Source organism: Cervus elaphus, chromosome 12, assembly GCF_910594005.1.
Source record: "Cervus elaphus chromosome 12, mCerEla1.1, whole genome shotgun sequence".
NCBI lineage: Eukaryota > Metazoa > Chordata > Mammalia > Artiodactyla > Cervidae > Cervus > Cervus elaphus.
Genome location: NC_057826.1, coordinates 25,348,860 through 25,375,180, shown reverse-complemented (window position 1 = coordinate 25,375,180; position 26,321 = coordinate 25,348,860). Strand labels below are relative to the sequence as shown.

Genomic DNA, 26,321 nt, shown 5'->3' with positions numbered 1-26,321 from the left:
TTAAAGGGTAGGGCAAGTGACTTGGGAGAGCAGTAGATTTAAAATATTTTGCAGATGAGACCATGGGGGAAGCCAGAGGATATTAACAAGGGCACCACCTAGAGAAACTGGAAACATGAGCAGGGGATAAAATGAGATCAAAGTCAGGAGTGGTGGGAGGCCGGCTGTGGGAGAGGAAGGCGGCAGAGCCTGGACACTCATGGGGGACTGAAGAGAGGAGAATGGGAGGGAAGCTGCAACTGGACACTGAGTAAAAAAGAGGAAGGAAGATGGGAGGAAGACAGGAAGGAAGGAAGGAAGCAGGAGAAGCAAAACAAAATGGCAGTGTAATCTGGTCCAAGTACACTTCATAACAAAATGTCTGTGCCAGGGTCCTGCTGGGGAGAAGGGGCAGGGGACTGCCCTGGGCTGCAGGAGAGGTCTTTCCCTATCCTGTCTGTCAGGAGAGAATGGAGAGAATCATGGAGACAGCCTTCCACTTCCCCCAACAAACTTGGCCTCATTTTCTAGCCCCTTTAGCTTAAACGGGGCTTCCCAGGTGGCTCATGGGTAAAGAAGTCACCTGCTCAATGCAGGAGACACAAGAGACGTGGCTTCAATCCCTGGGTCAGAAAGATCTCCTGGAGGTAGAAATGGCAACCCACTCCCATATTCTTGCCTGGAAAATCCTATGGATAGAGGAGCCTGGCAGGCTACAGTTTATGGAGTTGCAAAGAGTCAGACATGACTGAGCATGCATGCACACTTTAGCTTAAACAGTTTATCTGCTTCCAAGAGTTTCAAACTAGCTCCATATTATTGATTAAAGCCAAAAAACACAAAAATAAAAATAATCTAATTTGGCATCATTAAAAATTGGTTAAAAAAAAAAAAAGTTGGTTAGGGACTTTCCTAGCGGTCCAGTGGCTAATATGTCGTGCTCCCAATGTAGGAGACCCGGATTTGATCCCCAGTCAGGGAACTAGATCCCACATGCCACAACTAAGAGTTCGCATGCTGCAACTAAAAAGAGATATTACATGCTGGATGCTAACATATCACTTAATGTAAATAAATAAGTAAATTAAAAAAAAAACTGATTAAGTGAGTTCCCTGATAGCCTATGGTTAAGGATTTCAGGCTTTCACTGTCATGGCCTATGTTCAGTCCCTGGCTGGGGAACTGAGATCCTGCCAAGCTGTGCTGCATGGACAAAAAGAAATGGTTAAGTAGTACGGTTTCTTCATACATTGAAACCATGTTGAATGAGGAAAATATACAAGTATACATATGTGGAAAGATGACCTTGTATACTGATGAGTAAAATAATGTAAACTGTCAAACAGTAAAGTATGCATAATAGAAATCGTTTTCTGTAAAAATAAATAGCAACCATATATTTTATTAGCATATATGTAAAACATATTGGCAGAATATGCATCAAATTTTAGTGAATGATTATCTAGTAGATAAGGAAGGTGGATAATGAGGAACTTGCATTTTCTATGGTCTGTATTTCTGCAATATTTAACATCAGTAAAACTTCTTACGATATTTATAAATAGAAAGGAAAATAAGCATCCCTGAAAAGGCTATAAATGAAAAGTTAAGTCTCCCACCTCATCACAATCAGGAGAGGTAAAACTGCCAAGACATAAGTCAGATTCTTCCCGTTGAATAAAATGCTTCATACTCTTAGAATCGAAGAGAACCACACCAAATACAGCCTGATCCTTGGGTTTCTGCCTTTCCCCAAAATACAGCTTGAGGTGGTAGGAGCTGGACTTCCTAGCAGAGATGCCTCTTGTTCATTGGGCATCAAGGAAATCCCCTGGTGACACGAACCAAGCAAAGCAAGTGCATTCACACCCAGAGAGCTTTCAGGAAACCAGATCCTCTCTTATCTCCATCAACAAAGGAGACTCATCTTTCACCAACTCATTGAATGAGCCCCTTTGTTTCTCCTTAAGGATCATCATATATTATTTCCCTGCTTCTACAGAAAGTCCAGAGATGCCCCAGAATTCGGCATGGAGAGGCAGAGAAGGAGTCCCAGTGCAAACTTACTTGTCCACATTTTTAAGAGAGCCAGGACCTGAGATGGTGGGCCACTGAGAAAAGGGGAGGGAACTGCAGGTAGGTGCAAGGTGTGCCTGCAAGAATGTTTGCATTATAACTAAGCATCCCAACTTACATCATGTGTCCCACAGTAGAACATGAAAAAAGAGAAGGGATGGAGCCTGCCTCGGTATGTTGTGGGACTGGCAGCCTGAGTCCACCAGTGCTCTGACAAATACACAGTGATGCATCCATCATCCCATGCTAGGCACTACTCAAGGCACAGAGAACAAGCCGTCAACATAAAGCCCCTGTTCTTGAGGAGCAGAGTCATCTCACAGCCTCACAGGACTGTGGGATGCACTGGGATCCCATCATGGGGCCTTGTATATGGAAATGCTTGATAACCTTTGCAAGACCAGTTCAGTTCAGTTCTGTTCAGGTGCTCGGTCGTGTCCAACTCTTTGCGACCCCATGGTCTGCGGCATACCAGGCTTCCCTGTCCATCACTAATTCCTGGAGCCTACTCAAACTCAAGTCCATCAAGTAGGTGATGCCATCCAACAATCTCAACCTCTATTGTCCCCTTCTCCTCCTGCCTTCAAATTTTCCCAGCATCAGAGTCTTTTCCAAGGAGTCAGTTCTTCTCATCAGATGGCCAAAGTATTGGAATTTCAACTTCAGCATCAGTCCTTCCAGTGAATATTCAGGAATGATTTCTTTTAGGATTGACTAGTTTGATCTCCTAGTTTGCAGTCCGTGGGACTCTCAAGAGTCTTCTCCAACACCACAGTTCAAAGCATCAATTCTTCGGCACTCAGCTTTCTTTATAGTCCAACTCTCACATCCATACATGACTATTGGAAAAACCACAGGTTTGACTAGATGGACTTTTGTTGGCAAAGTAATATCTCTGTTTTTTAATATGCTGTCTAGGTTGGTCATAGCTTTTCTTCCAAGGAGCAAGTGTCTTTTAATTTCATGGCTGCAGTCACCATCTGCAGTGATTTTGGAGCCGAAAAAAATACAGATCACACTTCATCCATGTCAGGGCACAGGTGTGACCGGGCTGGTCGGCTCCTTTACCACTTGGTGCTTTCTCCGCCCCCCAGAGACCTCCACCAGCCACCAATCCTTTCTCAGTCCAGCTTCCTTTTGAAAGATTTCTCAGCCTCTCAGTGCAAAATCATAGCCCTCCAAACGTTCTTTGTGGTCTGCATTCACCGCCTTGTGCTCCTCACCATGGCTTCACTCTCATTCCTGATAGTTTGAGTGAAACCTTCTACTAAAACTTTGAGGGTCACTTGAGCCTCTTATATGGCTAACGGCATCCTCCCAGCCTTTCCTCTCAGCCTCCTCCTGCATCAAACACTATTAACGATCCTTTTCTTGAAGCTGGATTTACATGGCTTTAGATTCCCTTGGTTCCTTCATCCTCAGTCTCTTGCTACATCACAGTCATGTTCTCGAGATCCTCCACCCATCCCTTAAGTGTGGCTATTACCCAAAGTTCAAGTCTGCTCTCTGCCTTCATGTGACCCTCTCTTCTTTCTGGGCTGACCCAGGGCTGTCAGATCAACACCCCCAGCCCCAGCAGCTTCTGGCCTCCAGAATGACTGCAGAAGCTCCACTGAAACATGCCACTGACACGTCCCACTCCACAGTGTCACCTGAACTCTTTCTTTATGCCTCTTCCCCACTCTCAGAGCCGCTCCTTCTTCTAAGATGTGAATCTCAGTAAATCAGCAATGCCAATATGCCAGACACCTGAGCTAGAGAACGCTGTCATATTCCCCTTCCCCTCTACTTCTGTGCCACTGAGTTTTAAGGACCGGCAAAAATACTCTAAGACTTGAAAAAAAACTGACTTGTGTCAAAGTAAAAATTAAGACTGTAAAATCAAAATTAAGAATAATATCAATGGAGGGAGGGATGACCTAGGAGTTCGGGACTGACATATTGCTGTTTTCAGTCACTCAGTCGTGTCTGGCTCTCTGCGACCCCATGAATTGCAGCATGCCAGGCTTCCCTGTCCTTCACATATTTACACTCTATATATAAAATAGATAACCAGTAAAGACCTACTGTACAGTACAGAGAACTATACTCAATATTTTATAATAACCGTAAGAGAAAAGAATTTGAAAAAGGATATATATATATACATATATATGGGCTTTCCTGGTGGCTCAGTGGTAAAGAATCTGCCTGTCAATGCAGGAGATACCGATTCGATCTCTGAGTTGGGAAGATCTCCTGTAGGAGGAAATGACAACCCACTTCAGTATTCTTGCCTGGGAAATCCCATGGACAGAAGAGCCTGGCAGGCTACAGTCCATGGGGTTGCAAAGAGTTGGAAGTGACTTAGCAACTAAACAACAACAGCTATATATATATATATATATATATATATATATACACACACACACATTCATATATATATGTATGTATATGTGTGTTATTTATACATACATATACAGGAGTCACTGTGCTATAAACCTAAAGCTAACACATTGTAAATCAACTATATTTCAATTAAAAAACTAATATACTTGCTAAAAAATAATTCCAAAATCCCTTCAAATATTTTTGGCAGCAAAAACATTGTATTTAATACAGGATACTGGCAAATTTTAACATGTTTGACCCTTTATGTGTCAGGGCTCACAAAGAGAAACAATGGGTCTGATCTCACACAGGAAGATCAGACTTCTCATTTTGACTTCTTAGAATCTCTTGAATTCATCCCCTCCCTTCCATTTCCATTGCCCTGGCTTGGACCCACTTGAGCCTTTTGTTATATTTCTGTGCCACAAGGGAAGTTCTATATTTCTTCAGGAAATGTCTTAAAACACAGGGACAGCATATCACTCCCATGTTCAAATATCTGGATAGCGCTCCAGGACCTGGGATCTGAACCACAAGCTCTTTCCACAGCATTCAAGGCTGCTACAGTCCAACCCCACCCTACCTCTTAGGCCCCCCGCCACTCCCTCATCCTCTACTGCAGCCACACCAGACTCCTGTGTTCCACGTGCCCTCATCTGCCCTGTGGCGTGCCCTCTGCCCTCTGTGGCCAGAGGGCAACTGGCACCTGTCTCTAGGATCAGTTCAGATGGCTGCTCCTCAGTGAGGGCTGCCTTCCCAGGATCCCTGGTCCAGACCAGTCCTAGCTTCCTAGAGACCCTGGAGCAGTTTGTGATATGCTCAGTTTACACGAGTCTCTCCCACTGCCAAACCAGAAACTTCCCAATGCAGAGCAGAGCGCTGTGTGTCAGTCACCTCTGTGTTTCCCTCACAGTCTAGCTCAGACAGTACTGCGCCCTGAAATGCAGCCACCTCTGGTCCTTGCTCCTGACATCATTCTCTCTCTGCTCCACAGCTACCTGGTCCTCCACATCATCGATGGTGTATGCGGTGGATCCTCGTGCTGTGCTAAGTCATTTTACTCATCTCTTTGTGACCCTATGGACTGTAGTTCCCCAGGCTCCTCTGTCCATGGGATTCTCCAGGCAAGAATACTGAAATGGGTTTCCATGCCCTCCTCCAGGGGATCTTCCCGACTCAGGATCAAACCCTCGTCTCTTATGTCTCCTGCACTGGCAGGGGGTTCTTTACCACTAGTGCCTCCTAAGTACACCCTTAGCTAGGTCTATACCAGCAAAACTTGGAAGCTATGAAAACTGAACTTCAAACCCACTATAAGAATTCTTCCTAGCGTCCCAGATCTCAGACTATGAAAAAGGCTCTGGAGTCAAGCAGAGCTGGGTTCAAACCTGGAGTCTGGCACTTGATTGACTGTGTGACCCTTAAACGAAGTTGGCTTGACCAGCCTCAACCTCCTTGCCAGTAAAAGAGGAATTATATCTAACTCAATGGACTGTTGTGAGAAATTAAATGAGTTAAGGCACTTAAAGTCCCAAGCATGATACCTGACATATGACAGGGGCCCACAAGTTAACTAGCAACGGGAAACAGAAGCAAGGTCTCAGATTTCTCAAACCATCTGACCTTGACAGAAGTTCTTCCCTTCCCTGGATGCTAATATAAAATATTATTACATCGGTAACATGATAAACTCCATGGTGCTGCTTGTACATATTAAAGTCATCATGAAGAGATAGGAGTATATGATACCATACTGCTTTTAAGAATGCAAGAAGATGGAACTTCCCTGGTGATCCAGTGGCTAGGATTCTGCATCCCCAATGTGGGAGGCCTGGGTTTGGTCCCTGGTCAGGGAACTGGATCCTACATGCCACAACTAAGACCCGGTGCAGCCAAACAATTTTTTTTTTTTAAAAGAATGAAAGCAGGCAATCTAATAATCTGATACAGAAGACATCCAAAGCGTCTCATCATTAAATGAAAAGAGCAAGGTGCAGAATAGTACAAAAAATAACCACAACATACATATACACAGATGTGCATGTATATATGTTACACACATATGTACATACATAAACCTATGTGTTATATACACTTACATATGCATACATAAACCTGTGTGTGTTACATACACATACATATGCACATACATACACTAACACAACCACATACCTATATCTATGTGTATATGTCTATACATACCTAGAAAATCTCTAGAGGGATATATGAGAAATAGTTAATGGTGGTTGCCTCCAGTAATAGGTTTAGGAGTGCTATTCACACTCTTCTGTACTGTTTGAATTATTTTTATCATGGGTATGTGTTCATGTTGCAATTTTTTAAAGCCAGTTTTTAAGAGCTGTAGGAAGAGGAGGAGGAAAGAGAGGAGGAGAAACAGGGAGAGAGGCAGGACTACACCATGGATTAAGAGAACTGGGTTCCACTTGTAGCCCTGCAACCAGCTAACTTTGCAACCTCAGGCAAACCATCTTCCCTCTGCAGATCTCCCTTACTGGTTTTATAAAAAAGGGAGCTGAGGAGCTGAACCAGATGTTCTTCGGAGAAAATTTCTAGATTATTAGGGGATGTCTGCAAGGTGTTCAGAGAGTACATTTTATCTGTAGAACATCTCTCTTTGAGCTGTTTTTATGCTTTAAGCATCAGGTTTTTAAAAAGGAAAATACACTATTTCATTTTGACCTCTTTCACATTTCAATGAGAAAGCTTTCCCAACATTTCACAGGCAGAGAAACCAAGTATAGACTGTGATGATTACTTGCCAACCAAATACACTGCTCACTAGACTGCTGTTTGCAAAGATTTATGACGCCAGGAGTTTTATAGCTCCCAGTTCATTCCCTGCCTCTTCCGCAGAGGAGGCACAAGGCTTATGCAAAACAAGCAGAAGGCTCTGTTCGCTGGTGGAAACAGGGCGAGATGTAAAGTGACTTCCCCTGGGTCAGAGCATAAACCAAGCTCACTCCCAGCACATTTATGAAGTAAGTATTGAACCCCTGGGATCAGCTCCGCATCCCTCCCCCCACCTGGACTGAAAGCTTCACCTTGCAGATGTGTCTCACTGCAGTCATTTTCTGAGTGTTTTCTGGGTCAGAAGCAGTGAGAGCAGCTAAACCAAGGCTGCCGATGGAGACGCTACATTGAGGGCACAGTACTGAGTTACCTGCTCTTCTACGCACCTACCAGCTCACCCAACGACCTGCTGCTGGTCTGAGTATTTTTCCAGTCTCCTGGACAAAGTGACTGCACACGGCTTTGAATGAAAGTGACCTCGTTTGTCCTCACAGGTGCGGGTCCCTGCCTTGCAGAGGGTATCTACTTCCTGCCCCAGAGCAGTCTGCTTCGGAGCTAACACAGCACCTCACCCTCTGTGCCTGTAAACACCTCTGTTCTTCTGATAACTTTCTACTGTGAGAGACCCTCCTGCTTCAGACTTGAAGCATCTGGGCATCGGGATTTCCCAGCAGCTGCAGCAAGCACGTACAGAATGCACACATCCACCTTGCAGAGAAAGGAAGAGTCTGAGCCGTCAGCAGTAGCCTAGATTTTAAATGGGAAAAACGAGACGAGAGCACAGCTAACGTACTACAAAGTAAATCATCCCTGAAACTAAAAGAAAAAGGCTTGTCGCTCAAAAAGCATGCAGCCAGGCCACTAACCAGTAGCCAGCCTGCTGGTAGCCTTTACGATGGCACCTAGTAATCCTTGAGACGGATAGTGACCACTGACCTCCGAGCCATTCTATCTAGACCTTCTAGAGGTTGCTATGAGTTGACCCTATGCTCCCTGTTACCTCTGCATCAGATCTGCTGACTGTTGTCTGCTCACCACTGACCTAATTATGCCCCTCAGGGCTCCCTGGGGCCTTTGCTTGTCTTGGTCGAGTCCCATCTTCCTTTGTTTCTTTACCTCCGGGTCCCTCTATGGCCCTCTTTATCTCAGACACCTCTTTCCAAGGCATTTTAATAAAATCTTTTTTGGCTGTACCACGCAGGATTTTGGTTTCCCTACCAGGGGTCGAAGCCATTGCCCCTGCAGCGGAAGCGGGGAGTTTTAACCACTCAACCACCAGGGAGGTCCCTTTCCAAGGCATTATGAGGACCTTTCATTTATTGGTTCCCCTCAGAACCTCTGCACATGTTTATAAAGGCCTAGCAGCCCCACTCATATCCTTTGGAAGCTAAAAACCAACTCCTATCAACTGGGCACAGAACACAGCAAAAGAAGAGAGTGGCTGGATTGCAGTGGGAGTGTGTCCATGACAAAGAGTTTTGTTGAAAGAAACAAAACACTCTCAAAGGCCTGAGCAAGCAGCATGCTGGGAGTCCAGCCCCTGGTGAAACTCACTTTTTGTCTGGGTAAGGCAAAAAGGAGGGCAGAACATACCAAGAAATAAGTGTTGTAATATTTTACAAGGTTGTTTCTACTTTGACATGCCTTAAGGACAAACAAAGGTTATAATGCACCCAGAAAAAAACAAAACCTCTATACAGGAATTTTGGGGTCTTTTTTCTGAAATGCCTTTCTTAACTCTTCACCATTATAAAGCAAATCTTGTGTATATTGGCCTAAAACACCCACTGAAAGAGCCTTACATAGCTACATTCTGAGGGGCAGCCTCAAATATTCACTGAAAAATGAGGTAGGAGTGACTGTATTCTTGATGAGTAACTAAATTTTTCTAGCAATACACATATTCTGATGATGTAACTTAAAAGTCAGAGGTTACTTTTCCCTCCACTAAGCAAAAAGCAATCAGGGAATAAAGAGGTGGGAAGACAGCCTCCTCAGGTCTAAAGCACGTACTCTACTCCTTACCCACCCCTGGCAACAGCCCATGCCTCCCATTAACCCTTCTTCACAATCTTCTATAGGTCAAAATGTGGGGGATTATTTTCTGTGTTGGATATTCTTAAAACTTCCCCTATCACCCAACTCAACCTTGTGGGATCTTAGTTCCCCAACAAGGGATCGAACCTGCGCCCCCTGCATTGAAAGGCAAAATCATAACCACTGGACCACTACAGAAGTCCCTTCAACCACCATTTTTTGAGCATCAAACATGAGCCAGACCCTGAGTTAGGCACCCATGGGCACCAGACAAATATCTCTTCTTCAAGGAAGTCATAATCTAGAGGAAAGCCACACCAGTATACAAGCAGCCAGGGTACCATGTGAAAACTGACAGCGTAAGAACTCAGAGGAGAGTGAGGTGTCTTCCTGGGTTAGGGAAGAGGGAAAGAATCAAAGTGGTTATGTTTGATCAGGGCCTTTAGTGGCATTTGTGTAAAAGTTCAAGGCCGAGGGAAGAGAAAATGATATTCCAGGCCTAGAAAACAATAGGAGAAAAGTCATGGAGGCATGAAAATGCACCCCAAATGTAAACAGTCATAAGCATCCAATGTGGGATAAATGAGGACTTCCTTGGTGGTTCAGTGGTTAAGACTGAGCTCCCAACACAGGACACACAGTTCAATCCCTGGTCAGGGAACTAAGATCCTGCATGCCACTCAGTGTGGCAAAAAAAAAAAAACAATCCCAATGTGGGGTTAATGGAGAGGGAATGAAGCTTGGAAAGAAGGTTGGAACAAGTTGCAAAGGTCCCTGTCTGTCTGTTTAAACTTTATTTGGGGGCAACAGGGAGCCATTAAGGATTTTCAAGCAGTTGAACGACTCAGTCTCGTTTTTAAAAATAATTCTGAGATCAGGTTAGGAAGACAGAGACTGGAAGCCAATTATTCAAACATAAGATAAGAATAGGGACAGTGGAGATTGAAAGAAAGAAACTAACTTGAAATTGTTAAGAGAAAAAATGAATAGGAGCTGGCAGCCAACAGGATGTAGAAGTGTGAAAAGAAGAAAAACTACAAAGTTGCTGAGGTTCTTACTTGGGAGGATGGTGACAACATGAACCTAGCTATGAAAAAGGGCAGAAGAGCAGGTCTGGAGGCAAAGAAAGGGACTGAGAAGTCCTATTGCCACATGGGGAGTTTGGACCTCTTATTACAGCCAAATGGAGACAGTGAGTAGACAGCTTGAAGGCAGACCTGGAACTGAGAGAGACTGGGGCTAAAGAGATTTGGATGCATTGGCCACCCCAATAGTTACAGACTAGTAGAGAGGAAGGAGATGCGGGTTTGATCCCTGGGTTGGGAAGATACCCTGGAGGAATGGCAACCCACTCCAGTATTCTTGCCTGGAGAATCCCACGGACAGAGGATGGGCTAAGTCCATAGGGTCTCCAAGAGTCAGATATGACTGAAGCGACTTAGCACAGTACAGAGAGGAAGGGACAGAAAAACCAGAAAGATGCAATGGTAAGCAAGTTGGGAGGAGAAAAAAGGATGCCAAGAGAGGGCATAGTTTCAAAGCAAGAGTGGTTACCAGTCAAATACTGCAGAGAATCTGGGACTTGGGTCTGGAAGGAGGCCACTGTGTCTGACAATATCAGACCCCTTTGAACAACAACATGGAGAGCTGACTTATGACAGAGGGTATATTGTATCATACTAATTAGCATCTTCATCCTCAGATGTCAAAGAACTATTTCAGAAACAGGATTCAGAACATTAATTATTTATTAACAGCTAATCAGGGGATTCCAGCCTATAAGGTAAATCATTGAAAATATACAGTAACACATAAAGGTATACAACTAATTATCTTTCCAAATTCAGATCATTAAAGATGCAGGATAAAAGAAAAAAAGTCTTAGAATTAAGACCTGTGGAATAGTGATGTATATCCAAACATGATGGGTGTGGTGACTCCAGGTGAGCACTCTAGAAAAATACACCAGGGTTCAGCTTTGATCCTCTAGGTATGTAATTTAGGGTAATTAAACTCCTCTAAGACTGATTTTTTCATCTAATTAGGATGATAATAGAAATAACAAATACATATAAAAACTCTCAGCATAGTGCCAGCACGTAATAAATGTTGAATTAGAAAAACTCATTATTCTAATTATGCAATTATAGTAATGTTTCATTATTATATTATATATTATAATAATATTTCATTAGTCTTTACTTTTTAAATCAATAACTATTTTTGAGTCACTCCCCTCCATGTACCAAGCATGACTCTAGGTGCTGGGAATATTAAGTTAAAAAAAAGAGTGCAATCCTGTTCCCCATCACAAGAAGCATGGCTTAAAGGTGTAGAAGGCAAGTGGTCAATTAAAAAACAAGATGATCCTTCCTGTAACAAAAGAATGAGAAAGATGCTCATATAATATGCTGCATAGAAAAATATGCAGGAGGAAGCATTCGGTGCTACCCCAGGTCCTGGGGAAGGAGAGGGGCTGTCAGATGAGGTAACATTCAGTCATTACAAGAAAATCTGAAGCAATTTAAAGGACAATAATAAATATTAAGGTGCCATCACACACACACACACACACACACACAGACCACTGAAAAAATATGTCAGAAAAGAAGGTTCTTTGCCCAAGGGCAAACAGCAAGAGAAAAGGAGCTGGAAGCAACCCAAACTCTTGTCATTCAGCTCAAGGAGATATTTTGGCTAAAATAATCATCATGTAATATTTACACCCTTACCCCTTGAGCTTGGGCTCCATGTTCTACAAAGCAAATTAAACATCTCTTGCCTGTCCTCTAAGTCTACAGTTTAAAAATAGGTAACTAATAAATGGACAAATTGAAGAACTTTGATGACAAACTACCTACTTAAGGTAGAGTTCTCAAAGGAAAAATTTTCAAGATCAGTTCAGTCCCAAAGGTGAGGATGTTAACAGATTTTGTCCTTCCCTTTGAAAACAACAAATATGGGGGAGAAATATTAAAACTGCATGGTTTGGTTTCTTAAGAAGCTAAAGATAGAACTATCCAGCAATATACTGGGGTAACTTCTGAGTATATACCCAAAAGAAGGGAAAGCAGACTCTGGAAGAGAAGTTTGTATATCCATGTTCATAGCAGCATTAATCACAACAGCCAAGAATGGAAGCAACTCAGGTGCCCATCAATGGATGAACAGATAAAGATGTGAAAAAAAATACATACAATGGAATATTATTCAGGAAGGGAATTCTGACCCATATGACAACATGAGTGAACTCTGAAAACATACTAAGTGAAATAAGCCAGTCACAAAAGAACAAATACAGGGTTATTTGATTCTATTAATATTTACATGCAGCACGTAGAGTGCTCAAATACAAAGAGACAGAAAGTAAAGTGGTGATTGCTAGGGGACTCATGGGAATCAGTGTTCAGTGGGTACAGAGTTTGAGTTTTAGAAAATGAGAAACATTCTGGACATGGATGGTGATGATGGTTATACAACAGTAAGCATGTGCTTATGTCACTGAAAGTGAAAGTTGCTCAGTCGTGTCCCACTCTTTGCACCCCCATGGACTATACAGTCCATGGGATTCTCCAGGCCAGAATACTGGAGTGAGTAGCCTTTCCCTTCTCCAGGAGATCTTCCCAATCCAGGGATCAAACCCAGGTCTCCCACATTGCAGGCGGATTCTTTACCAGCTGAGCCACAAGGGAAGCCCTATGTCACTGAACTGAGCACTTAAAATAGTTAAAGCGGTAACTTTTATGTTATACATGCTTTTTGTAATTTAAAAAATTGAATGGCTGCCATGCTCATTAAGGGCTTCCCTGGCGACTCAACGGTAAAGAATCAGCCTGCAGTGCAGGAGATGCAGGTTCGATCCCTGAATCAGGAAGATTTCCTGGAGGAGGGCATGGTAACCTACTCCAGTATTCTTGCCTGGAGAATCCCACAGACAGAGGAGCCTGGAGGGTTACAGTCTATAGGGTCAAAAGAGTCAGACATGACTGAAGCGACTGAGCATGCGTGAATGCATGCTCATTAAATACCAGTTCTTTATCATTTCAGGGCAAATAAAAATATCTTGTTTCTGACATTTAGATGCAATGCCATCTGAAGAGGGGATGAGAGACTGAGCCCGAGCATATTAGAAAGCTCTTCATCCAAAGGAGCAGTATCCAGTTACCATTCCCTGGGAATGGACACCTTTGTGACCCACTAAGAAGATGGCTTTGTTGGCAGCTATCATCTGACAAGTTTTAATTAAAATAATCCCAGTGTACCAGCATCACCCCACTAGGGATTGACTGTCAAAGTGCACATTCCAAAAATGACTGACTTTCTACGTGTAAAATCATTAGGCAGAGTTTTATGTAAGATCCGCGACTATAATTCATATCAAATTATAATCTGATAAAATACAATTCAAATCAGTTCTTCCTCTTAAGATATGTCTTGTTGGATAATAGATGGACACAAGGAAATGGCAACCCACTCCAGTATTCCTGCCTGGAGAATCCCATGGACAGTCCATGGGGTCGCAAAGAGTCAGACACAACTGAGCAACTAAAACTTTTCAAGAGCAGCTAAAAAGCAATAGAAGAAATATATAATTATGTTCAAATTAAGTAGTACATGCAACTAGCCCTTTAACAAACTAGGATAAGGGACAGATTACTTGGTCCAGGAATGTTCCAGGAAGACTGATGGAAAGGACTCTGGGAGAAATGTTCAGGACTCGGGAAGTATGTCTCAGGTCATATACTTATAGATGCATTGAATTTTTCTTAAAGGATACACAGGATATGGTTGACATTGGTAACCTTTTAGGAGTAGGACTGAAGGGAGGGGAAGAAAGACTTTTACTTTTCACTGTGTTCCCTTGTACAGGGTGGATACACTTTCCAACCATTCACTTTATAATTTTAAAAGTTCTTTTTTAAAATGATAACCAAAAAGTGTTAAGGGGTGGGCTCTAATCAGCAAATTGAAAACATTTCTAATTACAAAAAGTGAAATTTATCTCAATCTTGTCTGTATTGTGTCTTAATTTCCATCACATAAAGGAGATGTTGTGAGAATGACCTAAAAGTAAAGGTACAAAGCATAGAGAACTAACCCCACATTTGAGGCTTTACCTCAAAACAAATAGATGAGTCACTCATAATAAAACACCTTTCTGGTATTACTTGCCTGAGTCTATTCCAAATCAACTCCTCAATGAAAACAAAAATTAAAAATAGTAGCCCACAGTACATTTGATAAGACATATCCCCATCTCACTATATGACTTTTTCATTTTAGTAGCTCAGATCAAAACCAGTTGAATCATCCTTGACTTATTCTTTTTCTTCCATCTTCTGTATCCAAGTTCCATCAACTCTACTTAACTGATTCATCCAGAAGCCAGCTGCATCTCTCCACCCCCACCACCATCACACTGGGTCTACATCTCTACCCTGGACCACTTGCAGTAGCTTTCATTTCACTCCCCTACAATCAATCTTCCACAGGACAGCCAGAAAAATTCTCCTAAAACACCAATATGAACAAGTCACTCCCTGCCCACAACTTCCTGTGACTTCCAATTATAGGCTGAAACCCAAAGCTGTCACCTGGCTACAAAGCCTGCATGATCCAGACCCAGTTTCCTCCCCAACATTACATCCTGTGCTCCCCTCTGGCTCCCTCCACTCCAGTCATACTGGCTTCCTGCCACTCCACGGACATAGCAGTGACACCCGTCTCTGGACCCTCCCGCTCAACCTGAATCTCTTCCCCCCAAACATCCTCATTCCTGTTCTTTGTTTCATTTGGGTCTCAACTCAACAGAAAATCCAGAGAGGCCCTTCCCAGCCATCCTACATCAACTAGTAGAATCACCTCCCTCTCTTTCTCTTCGCACCATTTTTTCTTTTATATCACCTAAAATTATGACAGATGTTCATCTGTGGTTTGCTGTTGTTTAGCACCTGTCTAACCCAACTAGAGTGTGCTGCATGAGGTCAGACAATTTTCACCGTCTTCACTGCTGTATCCCCTGGGCCTAAAATATGTCTGGCAAGTAAATGAGAGCTCATTAAGCATTTGTTGAAGACTGAAGTAAGCACAAACCAAGGCACACAGGATCACTGGACAAAAAGAGGTTCTTGAAGCCCAAAATGAGACATGTGCATAATAACACCCAGTAAATTTGGGGTAAGAGACTGAAGAAGCCAACACATCGATTAATAGACATATAAATCCATCACTTATCTATAGCATGCTGGGAATCCACATGTATGCTTGACATTACTTTGTAACATCATCTGTGTAGAAGCCGATGGGCCACTCTTAAGGTTTTGTGGCTAAAGAGAAAATACTGTAACAACTTTTCTTCTCCTTTTCTCCAGGAACAAAGAACTTAGACTAAAAGTTCTGAAGGAGAAAGAAAGCAATTACTATCTCAACCAGAAGGCGCAGAATATTCAACTATTTCACTGAGAAGATCTGGACAAAGCCCCAGCCTTGAAATAAGGAAACTGACTGAAGACAAGTTCTACCACAAATTCAGGGATTTTGGACAAACCCTTGTATGTTTCTGATCCTGTTTCCTTGACTGTTCCCTGTTTCGTCACATGGTCATTGTAGGATAAAATGGAGCAACACACTTAACAAAGGCCTCCTGAAAACTAAGTGAACCATATATCATGTGTGGTCATCATCTTATACCGGCTGATCTCTAGTTCACATTCCCTTTGCAGCCTCCAGTGATTTTTGTCTAAACAAGGATCTGATCAGGTCTCTCCTCTGCTCAAAATGTTTATTGACTTCAACTTGAACCTTCAGTGGTTCAACTTCTTCACACACTAAACTCATACCATCTTTAGGGTCACATATCTAGCCCATTCGATACCCCAGGCACAGAGAACTACTTCTCTTCTCCTAATCTAATCACACTCTATTGCATGTCTCTGACAGGCTATGTGCTAGGGTCCCACCCGCACCCATTTTCCCTTCCTCCATCAGGAAAACCCCAGACACTCTCCAGCCTGAATTAGACTCTTCCCCAGTGGGCTACTTCTCAGGCGCCCTGTAGAATCACTGTTTGCAAGTCCTTTCGCCACCAGATCAGTGAATCTCTACTGGACACCTTTTTATGTCCTCATGTGACAGGATATAATGTGCAGGACGTGACAGCATAATGCATACAGTAGGTATCCAACGTTTGCTCTTTCTAAATATTTCTCAGGTGGCTCTCTCAGGCCTTTCCAGCTCTAAGGCTCTATGACTTATGGCTTGGAGTAAGTATTATTAAAGGCCTTTTCTAATTCTTTCACCCTGAAGGAAATATTCAGGAAGATGAAACTGACTGAACACTCCTAAGGGGCTTCAACAGAACCGAGAACTCCCAGGTGTTCAAGCTGGATTTAGAAAGGCAGAGGAACCAGAGATCAAATTGTCAACACCTGTTGGATCATAGAAAAGGCAAAAGAAATCCAGAAAAGCATCTACTTCTGCTTCATTGACTACACTAAAGCCTTTGACTGTATGGATCACAACAAACTGTGGAAAATTTCAAGAGATGGGAATACCAGACCACCTTACCTGCCTCCTGAGACATCTGTATGCATGTCAAGCAGCAACAGTTAGAATCAGACATGGAACAATGAACTGGTTCCAAATAGGGAAAAGAGCATGTGAAGGCTGTATATTGTCACCCTGCTTATTTAACTTATATGCAGAGTACATCATGCAAAATGCTGGACTGGATGAAGCACAAGCTGGAATCAAAATTGCTGTGAGAAATATCAATAACATCAGATATGCAGATTATACCACCCTTATGGCAGAAAGCAAAGAGGAACTAAAAAGCCTCTTGCTGAAGGTGAAAGAGGAGAGTGAAAAAGCTGGCTTAAAACTCAACATTCAAAAAAATCAAGATCATGGCATCCAATTCCATCACTTCATGGCAAATAGATAGGGAAACAATGGAAACAGTGACAGACTTTATTTTCTCAGGCTCCAAAATCACTGAATATGGTGACTGCAGCCATGAAATTAAAAGACACTTGCTCCTTGGAAGAAAAGCTATGACCAACCTAGACAGCATATTAAAAAGCAGAGACATTACTTTGTCAACAAAGGTCCATCTAGTCAAAGCTATGGTTTTTCCAGTAGTCATGTATGGATATGAGAGTTGGACCATAAAGAAGGCTGAGCACAGAACTGATGCTTTTGAACTGTGGTGTTGGAAAAGATTCTTGAGAGTCCTATGGACAGCAAGGAGATCAAATCAGTCAATCCTAAAGGAAATCAGTCCTGAATATTCATCGGAAGGACTGATGCTGAAACTGAAGCTCCAAAACTTTGGCCACCTGATGGGAAGCACTAACTCATTAAAAACAGACCCTGATGATGGGGAGGGAGATGGGAGGGAGGGGACATGGGTGTACCTATGGCTGATTCTTGTTGATGTCTGACCGAAAACCACAAAATTCTGTAAAGCAATTATCTTTCAATTAAAAAAAAAAAAAAAAAAGACCCTGATGCTGGGAAAGATTGAAGGCTGGAGGAGAAGAGGATGACAGAGGATGAGACAGTCGGATGATATCACCAAATCAATGGACATGAGCTTGAGCAAGCTCCAGGAGATGGTAAAGGACAGGGAAGCCGGGTGTGCTGCAGTCCATGGGGTTGAAAAAGAGTCAGACACGACTGAGTAACTTAACAACAACAAAGGGGCTGCTGGGAATAGGCCGGAAGTGAGCAGAGGGACAGAATGAGGCTAGAAGTCTCTTTCCAGTAAGTTATGTCTTCAAGGTATGCTTCATTTTGAGGTGCTTTGAATTCTCAAGTGAGCCACACCCACATTTACATCTGGTATAAATGGAAATGACTTTCAACCTATTTTCAGGATGATCCAAGTTTCTCCTTTTCATGATGGAGGAAACTCTTGAGCTGAACATAATTCAAAGCAATTATTGTTCTTTAGCTGTCAAGGTGCCCTGTTATTCTTTTCATAAATATTCTGGATGATCTGAGCCCAGTTCATCGCAGTCTTTTTTTTTTTTAAGCCCTGTACCTTTTCAGTTGCTAAATTTATAGCATTCAAATGAAAAGAAGAAAGGAAGCCCCACTTTTGCCCCCACTGCTAACATGATACGTGTCTAGGTTTTAATTGCCCTTGTAATTATACCCTTGGCCAGGTCTGCACAGGTATAATGTAGAAATTAAACATTATGACAAAGCCTGAAAAGGCCTCGCTGAGGTAGGAAGACACGACAGCTTTGTAACATCTCTAGTTACCAGGAAAAGGCAAAAGAAAGATGAAAAGGAGGCCTGGGAATGTCATAAGCTAGCTAGATAGCAATCCACTGAGGAGGCATTTTCTGCCTATGACCCGCTCTAAGACTGTGAGCTGGAAGGCTCGGAATCCCCTGGTGGTTTGATAGTCAGCTAAGGCTGGATGAAAATGGAAGAAGGTGGAGTGCAGGGCTTGTGAGTTAAGAAATAAGCACAGCAACAAAGGGAAACACGCTATGACATTTTCTAAATATTTACCAAGGGGAGTTGACAATTCAGTGAGTGCAGCCAGACCTGACAGTGAATTCTCCTGACTGCCTCCTACACCTTCCCTCAATCACCATCTCCATCTCTGAAACCAGGTAACCTTCACCTCTGGGGTTGTTAGAGCGCAAACTGCCTCTCTGTGACAAACCCAGCAAATGCTCCATAATGATTCTGGCACACAGACCACCGCATTTACTCTTCCTCCCCAGGTTTCTTATCTAAAGCAGAGGAGTAACTGAACAGCTGTCTGTAAAAAAAAAAAAAAAAAAAAAAACTAAGTCGATATAAACTACTTTTAAGATAAAGTATTTCTTTCCATGGTAATTTTCAACTAGTCATATCCATATGATTTCAGCACCCAGTATCCATGAACTTCCCTGCCAGTCCTCATTTCAAAACTAAATTTCTCATCAACCCACATAGCAAGGTTACTTTCATTCTTGATCCTCCCAAGTCAATTGATAAATGTTAATCTGCAGGTCATAATTTAAAAATTATGAAGGAATGTACTTTATATCACTCTAAACTTTCCGCTGGTCACGTTTCCTACTATTTCAGGTCTTGAACAGAGACCATAATTTTGTGTTTGATTTTGAAATTTGGAACATCATACTTCAAGAGCAATTTACCAACTGGGTTTAGATTAAAACAGGTATTTGACAGTCCCAATAACTCTCTAAAGTCTTTTCATTCTCCACTGCTCCAGAAATGCTATGTAATTATTTGTCTTAAAATCTGTATCAACTCAAGATATTAATACCTATTGTGCAAAAACACACACATCTGTATACCTAACAGGCGATGGGGAGGTTATGGAGCAGTTTAGAGTTGAATGCCCCTTCATGTCTTCTATCCTATCTCCAATACCTTTTAAAGATTTTACTAGGATGGAAGTATTGGACATGAAAATATACCCTCTCACAATCTCTCTCAAAGGAAAGAAAACGGCAGTGGTTTAATATTAGGCAGAACTTCAGGAAATAAACCCAATACTGGCCTTGAGAGGGAGAAAGGAAAGAAACAGGCTAAAATGATAAGAAGCAGGGAAGGTCCATACCACCACTGTACATAAATCATCAGGTACGTTACCACTGGGTCTCACCTTTAAGCAAACAGCTACATAAAAAAAAAAGGAGGCTAGACTCAGTGACCTCCAAGGTCCCTTACCAGTCCAACAGCGTTGCTTCATGAATTTTTTATAATTATCTTCTGTCCTATCACCCTGTCCCCATGCATCATCAAGCCCTCCTGGCCACGTCCACGACTGAAAGGAAAATCTGTTTTCAAAAAAAATCTATGCTTTGACTACTGCCAAAATTACAATTCTGTCCTTGAAACAATGACGGGCACATAATGGGCATGGCTAAATATCTATGAGCAAGTGAGTCTCCAATACCTTCAGCAATATATATATATATTTTACAACAGGATGTAAATAGTTTATTTTAACATTGATACCTGCTCTTCCTCAAAGTGTTGACTGATATTCATGATTATTTTGTTCCTGCAAAACAGATCTTCCGCAAAATGGCCACCGTGTGAGAGAAATAACCCATGTGATTTGAAAGTGAACCTTGGGGGCTTTGCAGGTTTGGTTCAGAATAGCAAGTTTCATCCTGCTAGGGTTGGAAGATCTCCCCTGGAGGACAAGTCAGCAGCGGCTTGTCACAGGGAAGGGGGCACTGGTGGGAACAGTCTGGGTGGTGGCCCGTCCCTTCAGCAATATTTTTAAAGCTTCTCTGATATATGCAGAAGTATCACCGAAAGTCTGGAGAGTGAAAGACTGTGAAGCTTAGAGACAACCCTATAACCAGCTCTTTCCACCTTGTACTTCTATATCCACTGCTGACTGCCAAATCTCAAAAAGAAGGTTGATCAGCTGAGTCTGAATCCTAGCCCCACCACTCATCAGCTGTGTGTAGGCAAACTATTTAATCTCCTTGAACCTGTTTCTTCACTGATAATGCTGATAATATGAGCTACCTTGCAGAGTGACAACTGAGTAGGATAATATAAAGAAAAGTCTGAGCGTTCATTTACTCATTCTCTCATTCATGTAGCAAAGATTAACTGAGTGTCCACCACAGCCAGGTACCAGGTTAGGCATTGGTTTGGTATGTAAAAAATGGGAAAAAAAAAAAAAAGTCCATTACTTTTATTTACTAAAAACACCCTATGTCCAGAACTGTGGCAGATTTGTCAGATTTTTAATTTAGTTCAACACTTTCATTCACAGCTAATTTGCCTAAAACAGTCATTTTTAGTTTGTCATATAGGATCCCAGGTGGGAGTCTACCTCCGGCCAACCTTTACCTACCCTGAAGCTAACCATCTAGCAGGTGTTCTGCTAAAAGACGCCTTCAGAACACTTGGAAGAAGCAATGACCAGAGTAAAAGACGGTATTCCAGCTCTCAGCAGAGCAAGCCACTCAGGAAAACTTGATACGCCTGTGCACCCAGGCCCGTCCTGGATGCCTGGAAGGTTTGGGGTGCTTTCAATTCCACAAGAGGACTGAGTCTTCCGAGAATTGGGATTAACAGGACTGGCTCATCCCCAGTCATTGTGACTGGACCACCTATAAAGCTAAGAGCAAGAGCTAAGGGGCGGGGGTGTCTAAAGGCCACATTTTTTTAGTGTAGGGCTGATGTCTTTCAGCTATACTTAAACTCAGGGTTTGATAAAGTTCTGTGTAAATGATCCACCTCTGAGAAGTCAGGTGGTCTCAAGGCTGGGGGGCTTTTCTTCAATGTGAGCTTAATATTCCTTTTTCTAATTAGCCCACAGCCTTTGGGCAAGTGCAAGCCTAGCTGTGCTGGGTACTGAGCACTCAGCACTCGTTAAATATTTTGCATCTACAAAAAAAAAAAAAAAGAGTTGCCCAAGACTTTCTGGAACCCAGGTCTCCTAGCAAAAGAGTTAAAGTCTGACACTGGAATAGGAAATGACCTGCTCTAGGTCATAGGACCAGAGGATGATCAAAGAGGGAATTCTAGAATAAAATTTGGTACCATCTGTGAAACTAAGAATCAGGTAGCAGATAGTATACAGGTGCCTAAAATTTTTGATTTGCAGACTCCTCTCATTCAAGAGCCACCTGAATCACTTCCCTTAGGAACTGAAGTATATAGATCGTGACTAACTCACCGCTGTGGGTCTTGCACGGCTGCCTCCCACCTAGAAGTGACAGCCTAGACTCTCGGCACAGGAGTTCTGAGTGCAAAAATACTGTCACTAGATATCCACCACTACCACCCCCATCTGAAGCACCTAAGAAACTAAACCATGGCTTCTTTGCATTTTCCTTCAGCGTGTTATTATTAACTTCTGGCGCCTCTAATTGCTCACTGAAAACAGTGGTTTGGATATTAATAGGCTGAAAATCAAGAACCCTACCTGGGGCTCGTTGTCACGGAAACGGTACTCAAGCCCGCCGCTACTTTCCCACCCTTGGAAGTCTGGGCGAGTTGGTGGAAGTTGGGGATTGTTTTAACGCTGTTAATTTCTCCCACTTTCTGCTGCTTCTCAGGGCCAAGTTGTTGGAGAAAGAGAAACTGGTGAGGCAGGTGACTGTAGAGTGGAGCAACTTGGAGGAGTGGAACTCTTTAGGAGTGGAAGGGTAAGGGCTCTTGGAGGATGGCTTGGGGCACGCTGAGCTCCTCTCCTTGGGGCTGCACCCGGCCACTCCGCTTCGTTCCCCGGGCCCCTCCGCTGCCCTTCCCTCCCTGCCTGAGCGCGGAGCTGCCAGCAGCGCGCAGACAAGTTCCCCAGAAGGGAATCTGAGCAGCCCCAGGGCTGAGAAACCCAGCAGAGAAGGGAGCGTGGAGGTCGGACAGGCTAAAGGCAGACCCTCTTCGTGCCCATGCCAGGGTTCTGGGGGAGGCAGCTCCGGGACCAGAACACGCATCCCGCTCACCGCCCTCCCAGCGCCCCCGGGCGATGCTCCAGGATCCGGCTCTCCAAAGCAAGCGCCCAGCTCGCTAAGCGCCTCCGAAACCCACGCGGATTCCCGCGCCCGGGGCGATCTCTGCCGCAGCCGCCAGGGCCTCCCGCGGGCTCTACGCCCGGCACCCAGGGCTGGGCCCCCACCCGGTCCCCTGGGCGCCGTGCGTCACGCGCCCCCTGGGCCCAGCGCCTCCTCTGCGCTCGCGCCGCGCGCCCCAGTCTCGCGCATCCTCACCCGCACCCAGCTCCCTCCGGCCGCCGGGCCCTCCCGGGACTCACCTGCGCTGGGGCAGTAGCGGCGGCCACCCCGAGCCCGGGGGCGGCAGCGGCGGCGGCGCAGGGGGAGGAGGGCAGCGCGGGGCTCCTGGCACAGCGGCCGCCGGGCGCCTGGTGCTGCCGAGCCGCGGACCCGCCCAGAGATATAAATAACATTATCTGAGGAGGGACATTCCTGCCGGGGGACATCGCTGCTGCCGGGACCAGATAGTCCCGCGGCGGGGGCGGAGAGGCGGGGCCGCAGCCTCCCGCAGCGCCAGGCCCAGCCCCCGCCTTCCCCACCCACTCCCGCACCTGCCAATCAGCCTCCGAGCCCCGGGCCACCTGCCCGGCCTCCGCCCGGCTCCCCCGGCCAGCCTCCGCCTCCCGGAGGACGGCCCGAGTCCGAGCCACCCGAAGCCGGAGCGGTCCGCAGCGCCCCCATCGCCGCTCACCTCCCCTCACCGCGCGCTACCCCGAGCCCCCTGCAGCGGGGAAAAGATTTGGCTGCAGCTCCGGCCTAATTCGTGCACCCAGAACGGCAAGCCTGGCCAGGAAAATGAGCCCTCCAACCTTTCCCACCCCGCGTCCCCACTGTATACAGTCAGGCTTTTCAAATATGTTAAAAGACCCGCTGAGGCCGTAGGTTTGGAGAGGCAGGCGCCCGGGCAGCGCGCCCTCGCTGCGGCGGGTTTGGGAGAGACAGATTGTTCCCGGGGGTTGATGTGTTAGAAAGCGCACTGTGGGGCAAGCTTCTCGGGGCTGGCAGTAAGAGCAGACGCTGGGAGGGCTGGCGTGGGCACTGGGCCGGAGACCCTCGCCCCCAGCCCGAGAGCTCGGTGTCTCTGTTTGCAAACCTGGTGGGCTCTGGGCGGACCCGGCAAAGCCGGAGGGGCACAGCGCGCAGTCCCACGGCTTGCACGTTACAGGGACTGTAATCAACAGGCAAGCTGCCACCCCAGCCCACCGACACCTCCTGGCCGGCTCTGGTTTCCAGGGAGCCGAGGCTTCCTCACCGCAAGCCTGGGTGGGGTGGAATGCTGTAGGCCCGAGAAAACACTAGAAACGCTGGTGCCAAAGAGGAAACACAACGGCACCTCCGCTCACCTCGGGAGAGACACAGAAGTGGTAGCTTGCAAGCCTGTCCACTTTCTTGACTTTCTTACTATAAAAGGTCATTGTTCAGTAAGCCTTGGTGATACACCTTGCCGCAGTTTTCATCTCTTTTTCTCCATCAGCCGTGCTGGGATGGTTTCTACCCAGACAACAGCCCAGGGAATCTCAGGTGTTTTGGAGATGGCAGTGGCGATGTGAAGTGCAAAGATGTAGAAAAGAGTTTTAACTTTGATGATGCCTGGTGTTCTTTACAACGCAACAGACTTGCTCCTGAGTTATTTGCTCGGGAGTATAATTATGCTGTTTTTCAGGATTCACCAGGAAAAGGGTGTTTAAGTGCCAGATGTGAGTGCTTAAGTCTATATACTGAACTTATGCAAAGATACTTCACTTCCTGCTGCAGTCACATATCTTGAGAGTGAGTATTTAGACCCTGATTTGTGCTAAGTGGGGCAAACCCCACAGATGTCACAAAATCACACAACTCTCCACACCCCCATCTTGGTTTCTGGACCCTTATTAAGCTCAATTTCCCAAGACACTCTAGTAATATAGGGAAGATAATAGAAGAATATTTGTGGTCATGCATTAGATTTAGCAATGATCCACCCTTTTCCCTTTCTGATAACATTTAAGAGTTCATTTTTTTTTTTTTACTGAGTTAGAAACAAAAAGGCCTCTTTCATTTAAAAATTAAGAACCAAATTCTGGCAAGGAACACTCAAGAAAAACAGGCCAGCTTCAAAGGCTGAGACTATCATATATCTCAAGTAGAAATCCTTGATCTATTTTTGAAAGAAAAAAATGGAGTAAATTATGTATTTATGTTTTTAAAAAGCCTTGTGTGAATAAACTTATTAAATAGATTCATGATTCCATAGAATTGCAGCTCTGCAGCTACATAATTATATACTACAGAAACAGATAATTCCTTAGCTTTAGGATTGTGGCTCTAAACTGAAGTTGCCCACACATATTTCTTTATAGCCCTAAAATTTATAATTTTCAACCACAAGGAAAAAATTAATATGATAAAAGCACCAAATCAGTGGACAGATTACCCCAGGATTTTACAAACCAGCCCAGCTGCTTTAGTTATCTCCACTTCAGCTGAAAGCTAAATAATTCAATACAACCTCATTTGCTCCAGAGCCTGTTATCCTGACAGCATCTCCAAATGCTTTAGAGCTAATAGAGTTACAGTGAAATGATAAATTAGGACTGAGGGAGAGAGGAAGTTTAGAAGTACAGAGGAAGAGGGTATTGTCAAATGAGAGAGGGAAATGGCAGATCCCAGGGAGTGGGAATGAGAAATTGGGCAGAGTGAAATAGGTAAGAAGGACAAGCTCATATAAGGGTTCATAACTGAAGTCATTGTTGTGGGCAGCAGGGATTAATTTTGTAGGGACTTTCTGAGAAGAGTACCTAAAACCTCCTGGAATTGTCCATCAGAGAGATGGGGGCTTCCCTGGTGACTCAGTATTGGAGAGTCTGCCTGCCAGTGCCAGAGACGCAGGTTCAATCCCTAATCTGGGAAGATCCAACATGCCACAGAGCAACTAAACCCATGCACCTGTGCTCAGGTGTTAAGTCATGTATGACTCTTTGCGACCCTGTGGAACCCTGCAGGCTCCTCTGTCCACACTGGAGTGTGTTGCCATTTCCTCCTCCAGGGGATCTTCCCCACCCAGGGATCGAACTCAAGACTCCTGCATTGGCAGGAGGATTCTTTACCACTGAACCACCTGGGAAGCCACAAGTAAGCCCATGAGTCACAACTATTGAGCCTGTGCTCTAGAGCCCTCGAGCTGCAATTCTGAACCCAGGTGCTGCAACTACTGAAGCTCTCATGCCCTTAGAGCGCGTGCTCCGCAACAAGAGACGCCACTGCAGTGAGAAGCCCACACACTGCTGCTGGACAATAATAGACCCCGCTCACCGCAACTGGAGAAATGCCTGGTGCAGCAGTGAAAGCCCAGCAGAGCCAAGTCAGTTAATTTTTTTAAAGAAAAGGAAAGGTGGGAGATTGGCCCTCATCCTGGTTGGTCAAGGGGCTGACACCCTAACCCCCTATTTCATATTGACACCCCACACTTCTGAACTACCGAGCAAACTTGTAACAGGCAATCTACAGTTCCAGGGCCAGAGAGAAGGTATGCATTTGAGACAGAAGTTGTCAACCAAGAATTGGGACTTCTACTTA

The 26,321-nt window shown here is 44.4% G+C and overlaps 1 protein-coding gene across 1 annotated transcript in view; it reads right to left on the bottom strand.

The window, feature by feature from the left end:
- SPTB (spectrin beta, erythrocytic) overlaps nt 1–23,236 on the bottom strand; it is a 130,589-nt gene extending 107,353 nt beyond the window's left edge. The window contains exon 1 of the mRNA XM_043918935.1: nt 23,027–23,236. The gene's annotated coding sequence lies outside the window, so the exon portion shown is untranslated. The remainder of the gene's footprint in view (nt 1–23,026) is intronic.
- Nucleotides 23,237–26,321: the final 3,085 nt, after the last annotated feature.